The sequence below is a fragment of the Garra rufa genome, chromosome 1 (assembly GCF_049309525.1).
Source record: "Garra rufa chromosome 1, GarRuf1.0, whole genome shotgun sequence".
Classification (NCBI taxonomy): Eukaryota; Metazoa; Chordata; class Actinopteri; order Cypriniformes; family Cyprinidae; genus Garra; species Garra rufa.
Genome location: NC_133361.1, coordinates 84,091,934 through 84,113,960, shown reverse-complemented (window position 1 = coordinate 84,113,960; position 22,027 = coordinate 84,091,934).

Below are 22,027 nucleotides of genomic sequence, written 5' to 3'. Positions count from 1 at the left end.
ATGTTGATATTTGTTGATTCAACATGGATTTATTTTCTTCAGAACTGTAGAACACATGGTCTGTCCAAGATATTTTTTTTGAGGACTCTTCTTGTGAAGTCATATACATATATATATATATATCCTATAAGTGCATCTGACCTTTCAATTAGCATTTCTTTCTGGCTACTTTATATAGGTACTGCAAGTACTAGTACTTCAGAATGGATCACAAATTACATTACATTTATTTATTTGTTCATTCATTCATGGATTACATGTAATGTGTCTCTTATTCTTTAAACAACCTATTTTCTAAGAAACAGGAAAATGTCTATATTTGGTCATTTGTCATGCACTCTCAGAAAAAAAGGTACAAAATAGTACCTCTGCAGTACATTTTTTCTGACAGTGTATGTACCCAAAACATGTTTTAAATTTTCAGTTAGAGGTACAAAATTGTACCCTTTAGGGTACCACCCAAGTGACGTTACTTGTACCCTAAAATGTACAGTTTTGTAACTTTTTTCTGAGAGTGTGGCATGGACAGTCAATAATCTGACACAACAACTGAGACAACCCTAAATATTAAGTATGTATTAGCATTTAGCTGTTCTTAATATCACTTTCTGCAAAATAATTACTGACATGTTGTGAAGAGAGGCTGATAAGATTTAGATTTAATTTCCCTTCCATTTAATATGTTTATCTTCTAGGTAAGGAAATAACATCTGCAAAGTTAAATTTTTATGCTGACGATACAATTATTTACTCAACTGCATCTTCATTATCTCAAGCTATTACAATCCTTCAGGAGTCTTTTTGTACTTTACAGCTTACTTTATTAGATCTGAAATTAGTTTTAAATACAAATAAAACTAAATACATTATTTTTTACACGTAGTTGTTCTATGAACACTGCTCTATTTATTCTTTCAGTTGATGGCTTACACATTGAACAAATAGCTGCTTATAAATATCTAGGAATATGGCTTGACGAGAAGTTGGCTTTTGATGTTCATATTAATTCTCAGATTACAGTTTTTTTCAATCGCTAACAAGCATTTACCCATACTTCAGATACTTTTTCTAAACTCTTAACACAGACTGGCACCTACAAAACACAATTGGACAAATGGATAATTTTCTTCTCAAAAATACATTTTGTTAAATATATACTAACTCTTCATTTCAAAACAGAACACATCTTTCTCTGCACACACTAACTTTACCAAAACACTGGAAATCTGACTCAAAATGAAATTATTCTGTCAAAGAATAACACTTGTTTTCACTTCACAAGGTACATGCAGTCAATCAAAGTACACCAGGTTTCAAAATACTGACTATTGTTGACATTTCAAAAACTGCATAGACTTTTATGTTTCAGTTTTACAGATATTTGCATGCATAATATGCAATCCACCGTTTTGACAGTACATTTCTTGTTTGGGAACTGTATAACATGTACAGTAATGTTCACATTCAAAAGCATTCCAGGAAAAAGCAAATACATTTCTTTTTCTGTTTATTACAGGAGGTACAGTAGAAACACAGCATGATAGAACAGAAAAAGTTTTACAGTATTGCTTATACAGTGAACAAAATATCCATGAAACACACAAGAGCATTCTGAACAAAAAAGAAAAAAAAAAATAACAAAATTACTGTATCTAATCTCTGCGATCTTCAGGGTTAGGCCACATGTTTCCAAACAGGGTTGGGGCCTTGCATGAATTGAACTGAGAATGAATGGTAAATTCCAGGGCCCTCATTTATCAACAGTGCGTAGAAAAGGTTCTATATTTTGTCCAACGAATGAAATTTAGAATGTGCCTAAGTACAAGAAAATCCGCATTTATCAAACGTGCGCACGCAGTTCTTACGCACATGAGTAAGCAATCATTGTTGATAAATACCACATGTGCGTAAGTACCATGCTCGTTCACATTCATGGTCATTAGCATTCGGAAACGCCTCCAATTAACCATATATGGTTGACAACACTTCCCTTTAAGAAATACGTGATTGTGTTTTTTCCTCACTGCAATAATACTTAGAAGCCACTCTGTGCTCTCGCCAAGCAGATCAGCGCGATCTTGGAAAACGCGCTCTCTGCGGAGCGCATTGTTTGCCAAGTCTTCCAATAACGCAAGATAAGCCATTGCACTGAGACAAATATATTTCACATCTGTCTTTTATAGGGTTTCACACCAATTAAGCATCGTGTTTAAAACTAGACAAATTATAAATTGAGTGTTTTAAAGGAAACACAGGACGTATGTGGATTGCTTAAAGCTTAATGTGATCTTAAACGCTTTTTATGTGTAGTGTCGCTATTCTACCACTAGATTATCTGCGTAAGCATGCTCAGAGGTGTGCTTATATTTACACACATTTCTACGCATAAGTACAACTTGGTGAATCCCACACTTTGCGTGAAATTGTTCTTACGCACTCACTACGCACAAATCTGTCCGTACGCACCATTGATAAATGAGGGCCCAGTTCACTTCCTGGAATGGAATTGGATTTGGAATTGGAATGTCAGGAAACTGAATTGAAATCAAATAAATTCCATTAAATTCCACTTGAGTTGCTAGTTTATAATACATTAAATATTGTAAATCACATAAACAACAAACATATAAAAGAAATAAAAAGCACTGTATGTTTAGTATGTTAAGCATGATCATTTCACATGCCAAATTTCAGGAAATGATGATAATTCGATGCAATAAAAAGTGAATGAAAACCATGAATGAACATGACTATTTTTTTTGTGAGTTCAGACATATGTGGAAATCATATATTGAATGTACAGTACATACAGAAACTTATCATCACTGTCATTCAATAAAATGACAGTGATGATAAGTTTCTGATTCAGTGATGATAAGTGACAAATTCATTTAGAGACATACATTTGAACTTTATTTATGATGCTTTACAAATACCAAGTAATGTATGAAATAGAGTTGATCAAATGCAAGTAAATAAAATGAACGACAGTGGTGATAAGTTTCTCTATGCACTATACATTCAATATATGATTACCACATAATATATGTCTCAACTCACAAAAAATGAGTCATGTTCATTCATGTATTTCATTGGAATTTACCATTCATTCTCAATTCAATTAATTTCAAGATCGCAGAGATTAGATACAGTAATTTTGTGCTTTTTTTTTAGACCCCCCCCCCCTTTTATCTGGGTTTTTTGCTTTTTTTTTTTTTTTTTTTTGAAAAACAAACTTATTTGCTTTTTACTGGAATGCTTTTGAATGTGAACATTACTGTACATGTGGACAAACAGTACCTAACCAAGAAATTTAGTGTCAAAACGGTGGATTGCATGTTTTGCATGCAAATACCTGTAAAACTGAAACATAAAAAGTCTATGCAGTTTTTGTAATGTCAACAATAGCCAGTATTTTGAAACCTGGTGTACTTTGATTGACTGTACGTACCTTGTGAAGTGAAAACAAGTGTTATTTTTTGACAGAATAATTTCATTTTGAGTCAGATTTCCAGTGTTTTGGTAAAGTTAGTGTGTGCAGAGAAAGATGTGTTCTGTTTTGAAATGAAGAGTTAGTATATATTTAACAAAATGTATTTTTGAGAAGAAAATTATCCATTTGTCCAATTGTATTTTGTAGGTGCCAGTCTGTGTTAAGAGTTTAGAAAAAGTATCTGAAGTATGGGTAAGCGCTTGTTAGCGATTGAAAAAAACTGTAATAATGAGACATTAATCTGACATTGTTGCTACAGTGTTTAAAAGCTTACTTACAGGAGAGTTTATAGCATTCACCTTGTAATCGTGGAACATCTGAATCAGAAATCCAGCTCCACTCTAACTTGGCACATTGACCGGTTTATCACTGAAATGGACAGATAAAACAGTTACAATATCAGCACCCACAATTATTGCAGTTATTTGCAATTGCAAACATGCGTTTGTGTAAAAGGAGCAAGGCAAAGGTGCACTCACCGGTTAAGTCACAGATAAAGACGAATGAACATCCACATGTGCTCGATGACAATTTCTGTTTCAAAAATACAGTTAAGTACTGTTTTCTTTCCTTCATGCAATAAATGCGGTAAAATACTGTTAAACTGTGTCAACCGTAAAAAAAAAGAAAAAAAAAGCAATGCACTGCTTTTGATTATAACAGGATTATACTGTTAAAATACTGCCGTAAATTAACAGCAATTTTTTACAGTGATATTTGCTGACTTTGACAACCTCACAGAGACCACAGCAGGATCTTCTCTGTTACTGAACTATCATCAAATTATTCTTGAATCAGTCTCATTAATAATGAGCAAAAAGGAGAATAATGTTTTGTCTCTGACTGTGAGAAAGTATGTTATCAGTGTATATATATTTATACACACACACACACACACACACACACACACACACACACACACACACACGCACACACGGGCTGTAAGCATTAAAACAATGCAGTACAGTGTTGCAGCGCATCAAAGCAGTCAATTAGAGCGCAGCATTTCAGCCTGGGACGACAATCCTGACTTTTTTACACCCTTAGGGCTGGGCTTCAGGCATATTTTCAGGTCATGGCTCCCCAAGGCATCCGGTCTATTTTTTTAGGCTTCTCCTTATTTTTATATCTTAGACATATTTTATATTTTATATTTTTTATGTTGGAGGGAAGAACACGAGCCTTCACTTTAGCTTTTGAGACCAGTTTGGACGGCGTTTAGTGTCCTTCAGCGCAGCAAGAGATCCGCGTTCAAGCGCACACAATAGGCTGAAACTTGCCACAAGCACCGGCAAAAATAAATAACAATGAATGTGTCAAGGAAAGAGTAAGAACATATTTGAATTATTTATTAATAAACTAGTAGGTATATTATGAGTCAGTGCAGCAAAGATCCTGTCTGCAGTCTCCTTTTTGGGACACGCATTTAGAGAGAAATTCATATTTAGCCTACCAATTACATAATGAAATTGTTTTTGTTTTCAATTTGTTTTATTTCGTTAAGTAACAATTTAAAGTTTTTATAGATATATTTATCTTGTCTTTGAGGGATGCTTTTGCGGAGTTTCGTTATTTGTTGTGAAGCTCCAACGCGACGGCAGAACATGCATCATGTTTGTTTTCTTTTTTGTTTGTGTTTTGTTGAGTGTACACAAATAACATGGATACTTTTAAATTGCTTTCACTGAAAAAAATGCAAGTGATCGCACTGGCGTCTCCATTTCCTGCAAAGCAAACTCTTGGATAATAAACCCTTTTATGGGTTTATTAATGCTCTGCACACACTATATGCAACAGCGCACATTTATTTAGGTTTAACGTTTAAACTAATTGTTCAGTACTTGAACTGTTTTATATCTATAGATTTTTTTAAGGCAAGTCGTGATTATTTGAGAAGGCAAAATTATCAAACAGAATATGATTAGTTGTCTGCTGGGCGCTCAAAAAAACGTAGGCCTACATTAGGGGTGATCGAGCGGGGCACAACCTAATGCGGGGTTAATTGTGACAAACGTGGTTTAAATATTTCCACACATGCTAGCATAACCAAATTTACAGTATTTACTAGTTGCCATAGCAACACTATGCAGAGCAAAAAGTGCGTCAAAATTCAAAAGCCTTTTGAAGATCGCTGAATATTTATTTTACCATAGTAAAAGTACATTTCTGGCTGAAGTAAACTTTTCATTTCAGTTTTAAATATTCATTTAAAATTAGACAATTCTGCTATTATTTTAATCTCCAATTTGTTATTTATCAGTTTAGACAGTTTATCAATGCTTGGCCAACCAGCAGAAGACAACCTGTTTTATATTCCTGCAGATGGGGAACGTTGTGACACTGTGTGACAATATGCCCGCTGTTATTAAACTACACTATTCTATGACATTAGCGGTGCAATTAACACTATTTACTTGTATGGGTTTTGATAAGAAACCACAAGAAACAGGTGAATTAAGGATGACAATCAATGTTCAGATGTTATTATTTCAAGAAATGTAAAGCATTTTGGCTCGTTTATGTGTGTGGTGTTCTATGAGAGCTGTGTGTGGAGTGTTCTTCTGAATGTCTATATGCGTTTCATCTATTTGTCCACATTGTTTTGAACTACTGTACAGCTGTGTGTTGAAATCAGGGCCGTTCAAAGCATTGTTGCGATATGTTCATTGCCAAACTCCAAAATTAGATTATTTTTTTAAACGTCATTATACTTCATTTGAAAAAGTTGACACATGTATTTTACTGACAAAATATTTTAGTTTGTTGTGCATATATTTTTTTCATTCGATCAGATAACATTTGAAGCTGTCATACGGTCGTGTTACAACGTGCCCCTCAGATGTTACAATGTACCCCACGGTCCCCACCTACGGGGCATGTTGTCACGTTTCACTTCCTTTCTTTTGAGGTAAATAACGAAAAGCGTATACACTGTAAATATGAAACAGAGCAATATATTTGTACTAGACAAGTGTGAAAATAATGTGGATAAAAATTGTACTCTGAACCCCAAGTGGATTTACATAAACCGCGAAATCCAAAAAGTTATTGTGTCCCGCTCTCCCCTATATTATTATATTTAAATTTATTATACAAAATTAAACAAACAAAAATGCTCCAAACGTTTTTCTAAATTTACTTAATAAATAACGACACTAGATACAATCACTTTGCTATTGAACTATTTTAATAGCTGAAACTATTATTAGTATTAAGTTGTTTTGGGAAAAGGGGAAAAAAGACGGGCTCACGGTCGAGAATTCTGATTCTGGAAAAGGTCACTAATCTTAGTTCATAGAGATCTCTGTGTCTGTGATTAGCTACATTGCTGAACGCTGCAAAACACATGTGGATAGTTTGCCATGTCTTCATTTGCTTTTGCTTTCGTTTGAGGGAATTTAGCTCTGTCTGGTACCCTTGTACACCCAGACCTGAGCTTGGCTAACCGCTCCAGTTGCAGAGGGCAGTCGGGGATTCCATGACTAATATAATATATAAAGCATAAATGTATCTTCATTATTGTATTATTGCATCCACAGCTGAATAGGTTGTATAATCAACTGAGAACAAAATATGAATATCGCATTTGCTGGACAACACCTGACACCTTGGGGTGCTTTTACTTGAGTACACTGTCGTGTTACAGTTATGTGTCTGACCAAGCAAATAAATAAATAACTCATTGTAATAGACAAGATCAAGATCATGAACACTCCTGACATACAGTTAGAACAATTAAAAAAATATAAAGACAAAATTACAAAATACATTTACATTTATTATTGTTTAAAATTGTATTAATGGATTTGTTTCAGCTATAAAATGTAACTATTTAAAATCTTTGATGTCATGTTCTCTGATGACTTTAGTACCATGGACAGTGAATTGTTAGCAGGCTGCCGTAATGGAAACGTAATTTGAAGACGGTCCCTCAGATGAGCGATGACGTCACGACACTCCATAGAGGTAAGCGTGTTTATCAGCTTCTTTAAAACGCCGACTTCTGCAGAAAAATGCGTTGTAGTTTGTGCTCATAATAGTGGGTAATGATGTTTGACCAAAAATAGCCTTTTTTGATGCAGATTAACAGAGTTATTGAACGCGGAAGTCCGAATGTGCACTCAAAAAAATGATTCTTTAAACTAACTCAATTCAATTATGGACAGTGGTTCCAAACAACCAAATTGTTTATTATTAACATATAAGGATTTTTTTCAATCTTTTCAAAATTATTCTGTTAAGACAACACATTTGAATTAGGAAAATCAATGTGAAATAGTAATGTCCAACCAAATCAATGTAATCAATGTCCTTTAACTTAAAACCATTAAGTTTAGTCAGCTTGTTTTGGTTTACTAAAAAATAGGCCAAACAGCTCATAATTTATTCATGTCGCAATGCATGATGGGAGTCATGGATGAGTTCTGATTGGCTACAACTTGGTTTTTTGGTGGTCACCGTTGTTGTGATTCTCACACTGATTCTTCATGTCTGTGTGTCTAAAAGCAAAAAAGCTTTTTTTTTCTTTCTTCATCTGTCTCATAAAGCCAAAACTGACAGATCTTTTGTTCACAGTTCTATTGAAATCTGTAAGGAAAACCTAAGTCAAGTACTTAAGTCACTATATGATGATAGCTATTTTAAGTACAGTCAATGCTACTTGATGACTTTTGTTCTTGGCTTGTCTAGCTGTTATAACTCAGTAAAAGCAGCCAAACAATATCTAACATTGAAGATTTAAGGGTCAAGAGCCCAACTAATGCAAACATTGACCACTATAATGGTTGCTTAAATTTTTTTTCCCTCTTTTGGTGATTCTGCTTATTAACATCAGGTGTCTGTAATAATGATCAATCATGATGACGTGTCTTCATCAAATACTTTAGAAATTGTCACATCCCGTTTTTGAATGGTGAAATTAAACTCTTTGCGTTATTTTAACAATTCATAATTAAGTAAAGTGGATAATTAAACACCTTAATTTATTTAAGCACAATGCAATAGTGTTTTGGCGGACAACAAAATATATATATGTTGTTTTAAAATAAAATATTTAAATAAAACCAACAATGGCACAAAACCATTTTTTTGAGTGTGCGAATATGAAACTAACTTTACCGCAGTCACATTTTTCATGTATAATCATACAGTTTTTTGTTTGTTTGTTTTTGTTTGTTTTATCATCCACATACAGGCCACATTAATATTGTAAATCTATTAATATTTTCTCTATTTTTAAATGTACATTTATAACATTATACTTTCTGTTTTATACATTGTCATTAAATTCACATTAAACTAGTTAATGCTGCTGTGTAACTGTTACAAAGAGGATGTGATGGCAAATTTGATCTATCACTCTTTTGACTATTGTAATCAATCTCTTGTCATTTTGTTTGTGTATTTATTTATTTATTCATCATTTGGAAAATCATCGAAACACTGTCATTTTATTTTTCTTTTGCTATTGGGGCAAATGAGGACACAAAAATATATTTGTGTCAGTTTCTATTTACCACTAAAGAAGTTTATTTATAATGAAATATGATTTACATTTCCCCAGATTATTATTATTTTTTATTGTTATATAATCTGTGCTAAAATATGATTATAATACAAAAAGTGACATATTAAGATTTCAGTTTTCAGTTGTTTGAAATTTATTTACAAACATAAGTCATTAATAACAGATCCACACTGAAAATGAACAAATCTTCTGTAAGGATTGGATGGAAATGATAATATGGTCTGTATTTGATCTTACTGATTTCAGTGGTAATGTTCTTTTATGTAAGCAATTTTTTTTAATACAGTTTTTGCAGTGTAAAGGAATATGATTCATTTATTATTACCTTTTCAGTTTCCTTAATTGGCACAAACATGCCAACAAATTCAGTTGTTACTCCAAATCTTCTCTTATTAACAGTGGAATGTTTGGGTAATAAATACAAGACACAATAAACAGTTTATTAGAACCTTTAACTAGAAGTACATCTATCAGAAAAAATAAAATAAAATATGTTATGTAGTATTAGTGTTATGATTTTAGTGAAGTTAAATGTTTACGTTTAATACTCCTGCAGGAAAATGAAGATCAGGAGACATAGTCTTCATCATATCTTGATTGAGCTGGTCCTGTGTGTCTCTGTGGTCATCCAGACTGACTAAAACACTCAATCACTTGAGTTTTGTTCAGATTTCAGGAGGCCGTTCTTACAGATGAAGACAAAGCTCTCAGATCACAAGCTTAAACACAGTATTCAAGGGATGTGATCAGTTCTATACTATACTCTAACTATAGCACTCATGATCACAGAGATCAGGGAAAGACACATTCACACACAACTCAAGTGTTCATTAGCATTAACATTCACAACAATTAAAGAGGCAGAAACATGGAGAGTATCACAGACAAAAGATGACAGTCTCACTTTACATATTCACACACACCTAAAGCAAAAGAGATTCATTTAGAATTCAACATTTATCTTTTCTGCTGAATTTCGTAGGCAATAATTTCATTTCAGCCAATATAATTTAGTCTTTTGCAGTAATGATTGTCACACTTATGGACTGTCCTTGTGTTTGTTTTTGTTTCCATGAGCTCCTTGTCCTTGTTTTTCCTGATGTTTTCTAATGCCTATATTTGGTTTTCCTGTTCCTGTCTCCATTGATTTCAGGAGTGTCTTGTCTTTCCTTCGTTTAGTTGAGTATTTAAGAGTGATCTGTTTCTGGTTTTCTCCTCCGATGTCTTACATCATCTGAGTGAATGTCTTCCTGTTGTACTCCTGAGTTGTGTTTTAGTTTGTCTGATAAAGACTGTTTTAAGTTCACTCCTGCGTTTCCTTGTCTCCCTGTTTCCCGCTCCGTAGTGTTGTGAAATATGACAATGATAATGAAATGATAATAAATAGTAAATATCCAATCATAAATTTGGAAAAGAGTATTTTGAGTGCCTTAACAAATTACTTTATATACCTGTGTTAAAAAGTAAATATTTCTTATTTGAAAGTACAAATAGAGATTATGTTAATAACATAATACTTTAAGATTCTTTATACATAAAGGCAAATTTATATGTCTTTATTTATACCCAAACTTAGTCAACTGGAGTATACACAGTACTTGATTACTATATCTGAAAAATAGGAAAGCTCTTTAGGTGATTTGAATGTTTATTAAACCTCGATATTTTATATTATTTGGATTTACATGATTGCATAAAAAGTTGTGTAAAAGCATCAGTCAGGAGTTAAGAGTCAGCAAAGCAGACTCAGTGCCATGAATAGACTTAAAACCTGAATTAAATTTTTCAGAAGTACTTTTAATTAGAAAAGACTAATTGGCTGAACACAAAATGTTCTAGTACCTTAGGTTAAAGTAAACACAGAATTAGGCTGATAGTTATTTAAAACAGGGGTGTCTAAAGAATAATTACTGCAACAAAAAAAAACATTCATTAGAAAAGCAGCAGAAAAGATGGATGGCATTTAAATTTTAAATGAATATATTTATCTTTAGGAGTGTGTGAACATGAATGTGAAATGATGGTAAGTGTCATCTTTTGTCTTTATTGGCTGTTGATGTTTCTGCCTCATTTCTTTAATTGGTGTCTTTGTTTCTGATCAATATCCGAGTTAAATATGAATGCAGAGGCTGAAGGTGAGACTTTCCCTGATCTCTGTGATAATGAGTCTATAGTTCTGCTGATTGGATTAGAGTCGCTGAAAATCTGGGCAAATTCCTGTAACTGCTTACATCCTTTGCATATTTTATCTTCTAATGATGATCCTGAAATCTGTCTAAAACTCCAGTGATTGAGGGCTTTAGTCAGTCAGGATGACTGCAGCGTCACACAGTAACATCTCAACCAAGATCTGATGAAGATTCACTCAGTCTCCTGATCTTCTTTTTTGAGTTTACTACAGGTCTAACTGGATATTGTCATCTTTATTATTCTCATCTTAAAAACAGGACAAAGTTTCCAAACACAGAAATACTGGCATTCATCAAAGTGGAGAGTGAAGACATGAAGATTGAAGAAACATTCAGAGTCAAAGATGAAGATACTGAGGAACAAACCAAGATGGACTTTGTTGAAGAGGAGAGTAAAGACATGAGGATTGAAGATACTGAGGAACAAACAGGTAGGTTTTCATTCTCAAAGCTGAACTCTTTTGATCCTAATTAAAATGCCTGGCTCTAGAAAAAAAAAAATGGCAAAAAATGTCCTAGACTAAAATGTAAGTTTGAGCTGTTTCAACTGAAATGAATCTGCAATGATTGATCTTAAATGATATCAATATCCTTGTTTTGTATGGTTTGTTTCTAGGTACATTTATAAAAATGACTTGCATGTCTTAACTGAACTATGGCCTAATCCTGACTTAGTCTAAGACCTGTCTGTAAACCTTTACTTACCTAATTTTTCTTGTTTTATTCTCATAGATTCCAAAAACAGCTCCTCATTAATATTCGCAAACCTCCCAAATAAGGCAATAACTGAACATTTCATTCTAGGGACAAATCCTAGGGTTGTAAATGGACAAGTAAAACCATTTCTGGAGAATTTTTGCCCTTTCCTATGCCATATACCTAATATGTAGATATCAGACAACAATGTAAAATATTGTATCAATGTACCTTTAAAAAAATACTCATTAATTTATCTTTAATTAACTTAAGTTTTGTATGTGATGTATGTCTGTTATTCTGTCAAATTTAGTCAATTTTGTGTTGTTTTAGTTTTAGTCAAAACACCAGGTTCAACTGTGCGCCAATGCCCCCACTGCCGGACCAAGATGAACTGCCGAAACCGGCGCTGTGTTAAGGTGATTGTGTGTAATTAACACTGCTTTTTTATATGGTATTGCATTCATTTCATTAATCAATGTGTTTTGTTTCTTTCTTGTAGTGTGGAAAACTGCTTGATTTTAAACACAGACAATCGGTACGAGTGGCAAAGTTTCGTGCCCGAGCCCAACAGTGGGCAAAAACTACTATTCAGTCTCGGAATCAATCAAAGGTTCTTGACAATGTATCTGTCATGGTAAGAAATACCTACGAATACCTAAACATCCTAAATTCATTACCTCACACTTTGTTCTTTATAAAAACAATTACATTGTTTTACATATAAATATGTGAACATAATACATTACATGCACATGAATACATTTTAATTCCTGTGAAATGACAGTTCAAATAAAAATTAATTTATATTATTTCCAGATTTTGGCAAAGTCACAATGCAGCCTGCAGCAAAAAAAAAAAAAAGAAAAAAAAAAGTGTTGGTTTGGAGTAACATGAGGTTAAATAGATTTATTACAAATCATTTTTAAAATATGTATTTTTTGACATTCTTATATTTCAGATGGAAAAGCTTAAAGCTCTTGGATATATCCCTCTTCTTTTACTGGGCAAATGTTCCAAGACCCAAAAGTGGACAGCAGAGGTTCAGTGCCCCCTTGAGTTGCCACCTGAGGGACATGGACTGATGGAAAAAATGCTCATACATTTTGAGCATATTTTACAGGGTAAGATGCATTGGCCAGCACCAATACTTAAATGTTCTGTAGCTAAAAAAGTTAATATATTAAACTGCACTTTCAGATGTTTTTATTTAATGCATTTTAATATGACTTCAAGGGTGCAGAAACTGTTACGAGACAGTTGCTGTCAGATTTTATTGGTGATTTCAAATTTAAAATTTAATCATAAGTTTAGTGAACAGTTTTTCCCTTTCAAAGAGAAAGAGCTGCACTTAAATGTCCAAGAGGTGTTTCAAAGATGACTTTGGGTGAAGCCAGTGCAATAAACAAGAAACAATGTGACCTCAGGCTCAATGAAAACTGTTCTTTGGCATACATTTGAATCCTAATAATAACTAATCCTTTTTTTTTTTTTTTTTTTTGCTCACAGCAAATCAGCTGTCAACATGGCAGCAAAAAGAGAGCACCAAACCAGATGGGCGCAGGTATGAAATGTTACACAATACAATTTCGCTTAGTTCCTGGAGGGCCACAGTCCTGAACAGTTGAGCTCCAACCAGCTCCAGCGAACACCTGCTTGGAAACCTCTAGGGGTGCTTCTCACAATACTCAAATTCATGCTTCCTCATTTCCTCACTGCTCTTGATTGAACTCCAATTGAACCACTGTGAGGAGGTGAGGAATGAAGATTGAGGAGGCTTTCAGAGTATTGCACAAAAGGAGATAACAAAAAGGCACATATTTCCATAGTTTAATCAGCACATCCTGGCTTAGTCTAACAGGTGGAGATATTTGGGATAAGAGCAAGTTCACAGCATTCTTAAACAGACCACAAGATCGATCACAGAATCAATGCAAAAATTGATAAAACCCATGCGCCAACTAAACAACAGCTTCTAATGGAAATGTAAAGAGGAAAAACATAATGTTTAAAAAGGGAAAAATACAGATGCTATAATAAAACAGAAAAGGCCTAGTAGACAATAGTGAACTGACTGAATGTGTTAATAGTCCAAATAAGCAGTGCTCCACTGAAACCATCATGATTTAAATTCAAGGAGTTACGTGTCATTTCCACAAATGAACAGTTGTACACTTTGTCTTAAATATGAGCAGTGGACATGAATGTTACTTTATCATTTTAAATATAAATTTATCATGAGGTTTAATTGCAATCACTTATCCACTTTGCACAAGTATTTTACCTATCTCATATTTCTACTCTTATCTATCTTTATTTAGTTTTTTTTTTTTTTACATTTTAGTCTAGCTAATTTATTTGATCTTTTACGTATCCATTCTTCTCACAGAACTAAAATTTCTGGCCAAAAAAGGACCTGGCAGCAAGTCCAGATTAAGAAAAAGAGCATTTTGCCGGCTGGTAAGTGACTTGATAGCTGAAGAAATTTACAAATTAGCTGAATAGTGTTTGCTGAAATATTTTATTTGTACTGATTTTAGGATTTAAAAAGGCTCATATCTCTGGCACAGGAGGTGTCTCTCCAACCCAAGACTTGACCACAGCAGAGGAGCTGAATAAAGAGAAGCCAGTGATGGAAGGGATCCAGAGAGAGACAGCAGCAGGAGAAACTGAGCTCTTCTCACAAGGTACATTATTGCTGTACTACTGCACATGAAAACAATCAAATATTTAGATTTTGTTATGTGGACTGTCTGACTTTGCCTTACCTTGCAGTGTCTGGTAACACACTTACACTTCTGGAGCCAGCAGACTCTGGTCCGGTGAGTACTCTTCATTAAGATCATAGGCTTGGCATTTCCTGACAAAGATATTAATACAAGTTCTGTTGAATATGGCAGAGGGAAGACACATCTGCAGCAGTGGAGTGCACTTCTGATGACGATGAGATGCTGGACTCCAGAAGGCTTGAGGTATCATGTAGATTTTATGGAAATTTTTAGTCCATAATGGATAAGAAATCAGCGATGTGGTGCTAATAGAAAATATTATATTTGTAACAGTGCAGCCCGGTAACATAGTGAGTATTGCCTTAAGTAAATCTACATTATACAAAAATCCTGCTGTGCTAATTGATGTGTTTTACAGAATTCACAAACTGTCAGACCTCTCTACACCACGCATCTTAAGAGACAGATAGAGCTGGCAGAACTCAAGATCAAAGTGAAGAAGAGAAAGCTGCAGGACATGGACCCTGAGATGGAAATTAAACGCAAGACACTGAGGAAACTGGACTTGGATATCCAGAAACTAGAAAGAGAACTAAGTGATTGCAGTTGACACTGTAACCATGATTATAACACAATGTATAGTCATCTTTTTTTTTTCTCCAAAGCCAAGTGATGGCAGCAAAATAAAAAAAAATAAAAATCCAAAAACATTGTAGTCTCTTAAATTTTCATGAATAGCAGGTACACTATACATTCATTGATCCAGTGAAGTGGAAACATATTTTGGGAAGATAACCACACAGTGTGTGCTACCAATGCAAAATAAAAATAAAAGAGTGACATACAATATCCTTTATTAAAGCATAGGCTACATCAAAACACAATTAACTGAAATAATTAGCCATGTATTGTACTCTAACTAGACTACCATGTATGTTTATCTGGGAAGATGGCAGGCATAGCTTTAGTCTCCACCAGAGCACACCAGAGAGCTCATCTGAGAATACAACAGATAGTTATTACAACTAACAAAGTAAAACTTCTCACACACTTGTAGGGTATAAGCAATGAATAAGCAATTAACGCGAATTAAAATATATTTCAATGTTATTTGCATGTCTTTCACAAACGTGTATATCTGTGTGCTCATTGCATGAAATATGTGTATTTACAACAAGTTTTTGAAGCAATTATCATTGTAGTCTGTTGAGTCTGTTGACCACAATGCTGGTATCATTACATTTGTAAAATTCTTTTGAAAACACTAATATGTAGTGAACTGAATCAGGTTATCCTTTCTTATAATTAGATTAATATCATGCTAGATTAATACCACAATGATTAACCTTATTGCTTTATGTTAAAACAAAACAATTCCTGAGGGATTAATCCATTATCCATTAATCCTGAGTCTCTCTTGTTGCAGGACGATGACACTGAGACTACATCATCGGACCACTCACAGAATATGGAGAGACCAAAACTATTGAGTGGATTCATCTCTGCCTGAAGTTCAAGACATTCCTGTCCATTCACCTCTTCTTGAGCAAAGCCCTGTTCAAAAGCAAATATGATAAATGTTTACAGAGAGGATGTGTTCACATTTGAAGGGCCAGTATCATGGTCATTAGCGCTGCATGGGGATGGTTAATTTCACAATTACTTTGTATTAATGGACAAAGCAGGTTTTGTTTATGTATGGGTAAATTATCACACATTTTCCTTTAAAGCTGTGCAAGAAGGACTCTATAGGACCATTGGAAAAAATAATTTCAATGGCTATGGTTCAGGGAGTTGTTGCCCATCCATTTCTTCTTAAAGAGGCTCTAAAGTCAAATTAATGCCCTGTTGCTGCTCAAGTCTGCAGTGGAGGAAGTTACAGACCATGACATCCGGATTCAGTTGGAAAAAGTACTTATACTGTATTAGTATTGTATTTTATCCATCTTAATGCATGCATTTGAATGTTTGATGTATTGCAATTTAATCAAATGAGTACATGAAGGAAACAGTATCAATGCTGTAAAATATAATTGATAACCAGTAACCACTTGTGTGTATTTAGTATCATTGTTCTATACAGGTATCATTGAGAAAAAAAAGAATGCTTATGATTAACTTTTTAAAATTCATGTTAAAGAAAACCTAGTGTCTGATCATGTCTAAATATTTATTCAAATGCAAAGCTTAAAAATAAGTAGGTATGACCTGTAACACTGTAAGATACATTTTCTAAACTGTAATATAAATAATGGACATTTTAGACCTTTTTTTTAACTGAATATTGCGGTATTCATTACCAAAAGATCTCCCCAAAATATGAAATAAATATTATTTAACTAAAATATACAACATTTAACTAAAAGATGTATGGTCACTATACAAAAAATACCTGAGAGGGTTAAATGCAAGAAAAAAAATATTAATGTTGCCTCTCCATCACTCTCAATAAAATGGTACTGTAAATTTAATTGATTTAATATGCTGTAAAGTTCACCAAAAAGTACTGCAATGACCTGTAAAGTGAAGCTGTCGACTATCCTGCTTGAACTCATTCAAATGTATTGACAGCGCTGGTTTGTTTGGAAGTATTGAGAGCTCCATGAACCACACAACCCTGCGAGATCAAAGAACCATCTCTGCGTCCAAGTGTTCATACCATCCCTCCTAAATAGTATGTGAAATTACAATAAGTGTGTCCCAAAGCATAGTATGGTGAAAAGAGTATGCCAAAAGTCACAATAAGCTAAAATACACATACAATCATTGGGAACAAGTAATTTTGTTCAGTTGATGTCAATTCATTTATAATCTTCCAGTTACATTGTTGCCAGCAAGGTGAAAGTTTGACTAATATTTTGATTCAGAGAAATCAACACATGGAATTGATTGACATACTCTACATAGTCACAATTTGAGGGAATCTACTGTAATCACTCAATGAGTATGTTTACACGGACAACAATATTCCGATTTTAACGTGATTAAGACAATACTCTGATTAAGAAGTGATAAACTGATGTTTTAATTAATTTAATCTGACTAAAGTCATAATTGGAGTAAACACAAATCGAGACAGGTGGAGTATTCCTATTTTAGTCGCATTATGGAAGACATGTACACACCTTGATTACACTATTCCCCTTGTGTAGGACTTTTCGCCACATTTTGCGACAGGATACACACTAATGCTGCGTTCCAGGCAGGTTTTTGAGCTCGTAAATCACGTCTTCAAACCACAACTCAGGACTTTGTAGCATTCCAGGCAAGTCACGCCACACGGCCTAAGCACATTTATTATTTTTATATAATTAATAATTTGATTGCAAAGTTATATTGTCCTAAACTCTATTTTTCCATCGTGTGCCACTTGCATATACACCTCACCCCTAGAGGCTGATATTGTTGTTTCTCGGGTTATGTTACACCAGAACTCAGAACATCGAGTATGTTGATCTAGTACGAGTTCACGGGTGGGAATTCACGGGTTTGACTGCCTTTCCAGTGCACTTTCACGGGTGGAAGTTTGGAAAAACACGGGTAACGGGTTGCCTGGAATGCGGCATAACGCTCTCAGTTGGTTGCACGTGCATTTGCTTTGGTTTCATTTTTATTTTATTTATTTTTTGCTACAACATGGGATTAATCAACGCTCATTGCTGATAAATAGTTTGTCTGTTATCATAATTTATAGTTTTATGGAAACGTATTTAAAATTCAACCCATTGGAAGCAACAGACATCCAAACATTTAAACTAGTTTTTACAACTTTTCAGTTGTAACTTCATTCACATTGTTGGCATGTGAAAGGTTTCTCTTCAGTGAATTCTTATGTGTTTTTAAAGGGTCCTTTTTGACTGAATCTCTTTCCACACGGAGTGCACATGTAGGATTTCTCTTAACCCTCTGGTGCTCTTCAGTAGAGCCCTGCACGGGCCTTAAATCTAAGCCCTAGCCCGGCCCTGGCCCGAGACGCACAGGCTGTAGCCCGGCCCGTCTCCGACAGCTTATCAAAAATTTTGGCCCGAGTCCGACCCGAAGCCCGTCTTTTTTTCCGCCAAACAGCTTATACTGTTACAGCCATTAAAATAGACCAGATTTCGTATTTAATAGAAAGTTTATGTTTTTTCGTTTCGGTTTTTTTATCAGAACAATTTAGAGAAAAGTTTGGAGTTTTTTGTTTGTTTGTTTGTTTGTTTTTTAAATGTAAGTTAGTTTTTTAAGTGACATCGATATCCAAGCGGTATGTGGTCCACAGTGTGTTTACTCAATTTAACCTATATATCAAATCAACACTTGACTAGTCTACAATGCAATTCACAGATATAAAACAAACATCAATATAGCAAAATGTTAGATTTAAAGTTTATTATCACCATCTCAGAACAAAGGCATTTCGAACAGGGCAGGCAGCTCTGCTGCGCAAAACCGGAACATACAAAGTCGCAGTGGTAAAGTAAACGAATATTGAACAAATATATAAAGAATAAATAATAATATAGAAAACTTCAAAAACACAACTTTACCACGTGGCTGAAAATCTCTATGCGGTATGTGAGCACAGTGGAGCGGCAACAATTTCCCCCGCACTCCTTGCATTTAATAATCCAGCTCCACTCCTCGCTCACTGATATCAGAAACACCGCTCCGCGTCAAAAAAAAAAAAAAAAAAAATTAAGTATGTTTGAAATGTAACAGTCCTGTTCATAAAATATAATAAAATAAAATAACAGGAGAGTTTCAAACATAGTGTGCAATATTTGTTCCGACCACAGCTAATAATTGTCAGCATTAAAAGTGTATTGCTGCTTTATCCAGTGCAAAGTTTGTAATGAAAATAATGCGTTTTCGTCAGTTATTTTACCTACAGATCACATTATTTCTGATTTGAGTGATCCATCTCTATCAAGCTAAACAGCGGTGGTGGAGCGCTCTTGAAGAGAGTGAAAACCATGACGCTCCGACTTTTAAAAAAATCCGCTCCTTCCTCCATTCAAAATCACACCGCTCCACTCCGCGCTCCGCTCATACTCTGCTATGCGCGAGACATCACTGGCGCTTCCGGGGACGCACGCATGAAATCTCATTAAACTTTTTTTTTTTTTAAGTTTTTTTTCTAAAGCAGGCCCGAAGCCCGATATGTCTGCAAGTTATGACGTGAAAATTGGCCCGAAGCCCGGCCCTAGGGGCAAAAAAAAGTCGGGCCCCGACGGGCTCGGGCTCAAATGCAGGGCTCTACTCTTCAGTCACTTTTTTTTTTTTTTTTTTTTTTTTATTGCCAACAAATATACTATTTACAGGTGATACATCAAAGGCCAACAAAACATACATGACTGTAAACATGATTTGTGTGTGCATGTGAGTGTGCGTGTAAGTGGTAATTATAACTGTGTCGAGGTTGGAACACAAGGGAACATGTAGAAAAGTACCACAGACATAATAAAAAAAATAATAAAAATGATGATAGTAGTATTAACAAAAATTAGAGGATGGAGGGTGTGAATGGTACTCAGTGGTCAGGGTGAGGAAGATGATAAATGGCAGTAATAATAATATTAATAATAATAGTAATGATAATAATAATAATAATAACATTTTAAATGAACTACTTTAATCAAGAATGAGGGGAGGTTTGAGGATCAAGAAGAGGGCAATTCTATTAATATAGTAATTTAGTAATATATAGGATATATAAATAGAATATCTATAAAATAAAATAAAAATAAGGTATTCCTTATTATTATATATATATATATATATATATATATTACAAAAAAAACAAAACAAAAAAAAAACACTATTGAGTTATTACACAGCTGCCCAGTTAATCCCCTGCTCACGTCACCCGGACGGCCATCTAGTAGAGGTGCCGTGGAGGCACAGGGCCCTAACTCCCACCCCCGGGCCACCATGCACACATGTTCAGCTTACCCTATTTGTTTGTACTTTTATTTTTAATATTTAACCCTTTTTATTTGTGATAGATGAATGTTCAACTAATGTGAGATGCATTAAAAGAAAAGTGTGACGTGCAGCGTGGGACTATCCCTGTGCAGTCACACTTACCCTATGTGTAATTTTTTTTTTTTTTTTTCTCTTCATGATGTATATGTATGTGTATGTCAACTAATGTATAAAGCATTAAAAAGCCAGACATGTAGTGCTAATCAGTGGCAATAAACTCAGGGTAATCTGAAGGTAAAAGGACCCCGGCCTCCCAGTGCACCCACCTGCAGCCAATCCGAGCCACATAGAACAGGGTCACAGATGTCACAGCCAACTGGGGCCCAGAGGCAGAAAAGGAGAAAACAGGGGAGAAAAAAATAAATAAAAATTAATAAACAAATACAAAATAAAAAGGGGGGGGGGGTAGATGTGGTGTTAGGAAGAGAGTTGAAGAAAAGAGAGAGCGAGCTTGAATAAGAGAAAAAAAATAAAAATAAAATAAAAATTATACTTATATTAATAATGATAATAATAGTGTGTAATGTTAATAATTTAAATAAACTTAAATACTTAATTAGGTGTGATATTACAACAATGTTGCTACCTCCTCTTAACCCTCTTTACCCCCTCAATTATTATTTATTTATTTATTTTTCTTTTCTTCTAGATATTGATGAAGTTGTATGGTTGAGGGTGGCTTCAGACAAAGAGGGTCAGCTTGTTTATGAGATTTAACCAAGAGGGTTGTAATTTTGATGGTGGTTTCAGACAAAAAGTGGTGAGTGGGTTCATGATTGTTGGAAGTTTACAAGAGATAACCAAGAGGAGTGTAATTCTGATGTATTTTTTGTGATTGAAGTGAACTGGTTATCCATGGACATGTACTCTATTAGTAAGTTTTTCCAAGATGCAATATGTATAGTATTCCTTGATTTCCAGTTCATGAGGATAGTTTTCTTGGCGATAGTTAGGGCCACTAAGAGCAACTGAGTGTTTGTATTATTTAAGTTGGTTAGTGATATGTCGCCTAGTAAACAGAGGGAGGGAGACAGTGGGACGTGACATCCCAGAAGATTTGATAGTGAGCCAGTTATGTTTTCCCAAAATGTTTTAACTGAGGTGCAATGCCAAATGGCGTGAAAATAGGTGTCTGGAGTGTTTTGTGTACAATGAGTGCATATTTCTGAAGTAAAACCCATTTTGAATAGTTTGCGTCCAGTTAGATGAAATCTATGAAGTACTTTATACTGTATAAGTTGCAGGTTGGCATTTTTTGTCATGAAGTAGATATTTTTGCAGATTTGTGTCCAGAAAGCGGCATCAGGAGTAATGGATAAGTCTGATTCCCATTTTGCGTTTGGTAGGCTCAATGTGTTGTCTGATTTTGATATTAACCTGTATAATTTGGAGAGTAGTTTTTTTTAAGAAAGATATATTAATTAGTTCT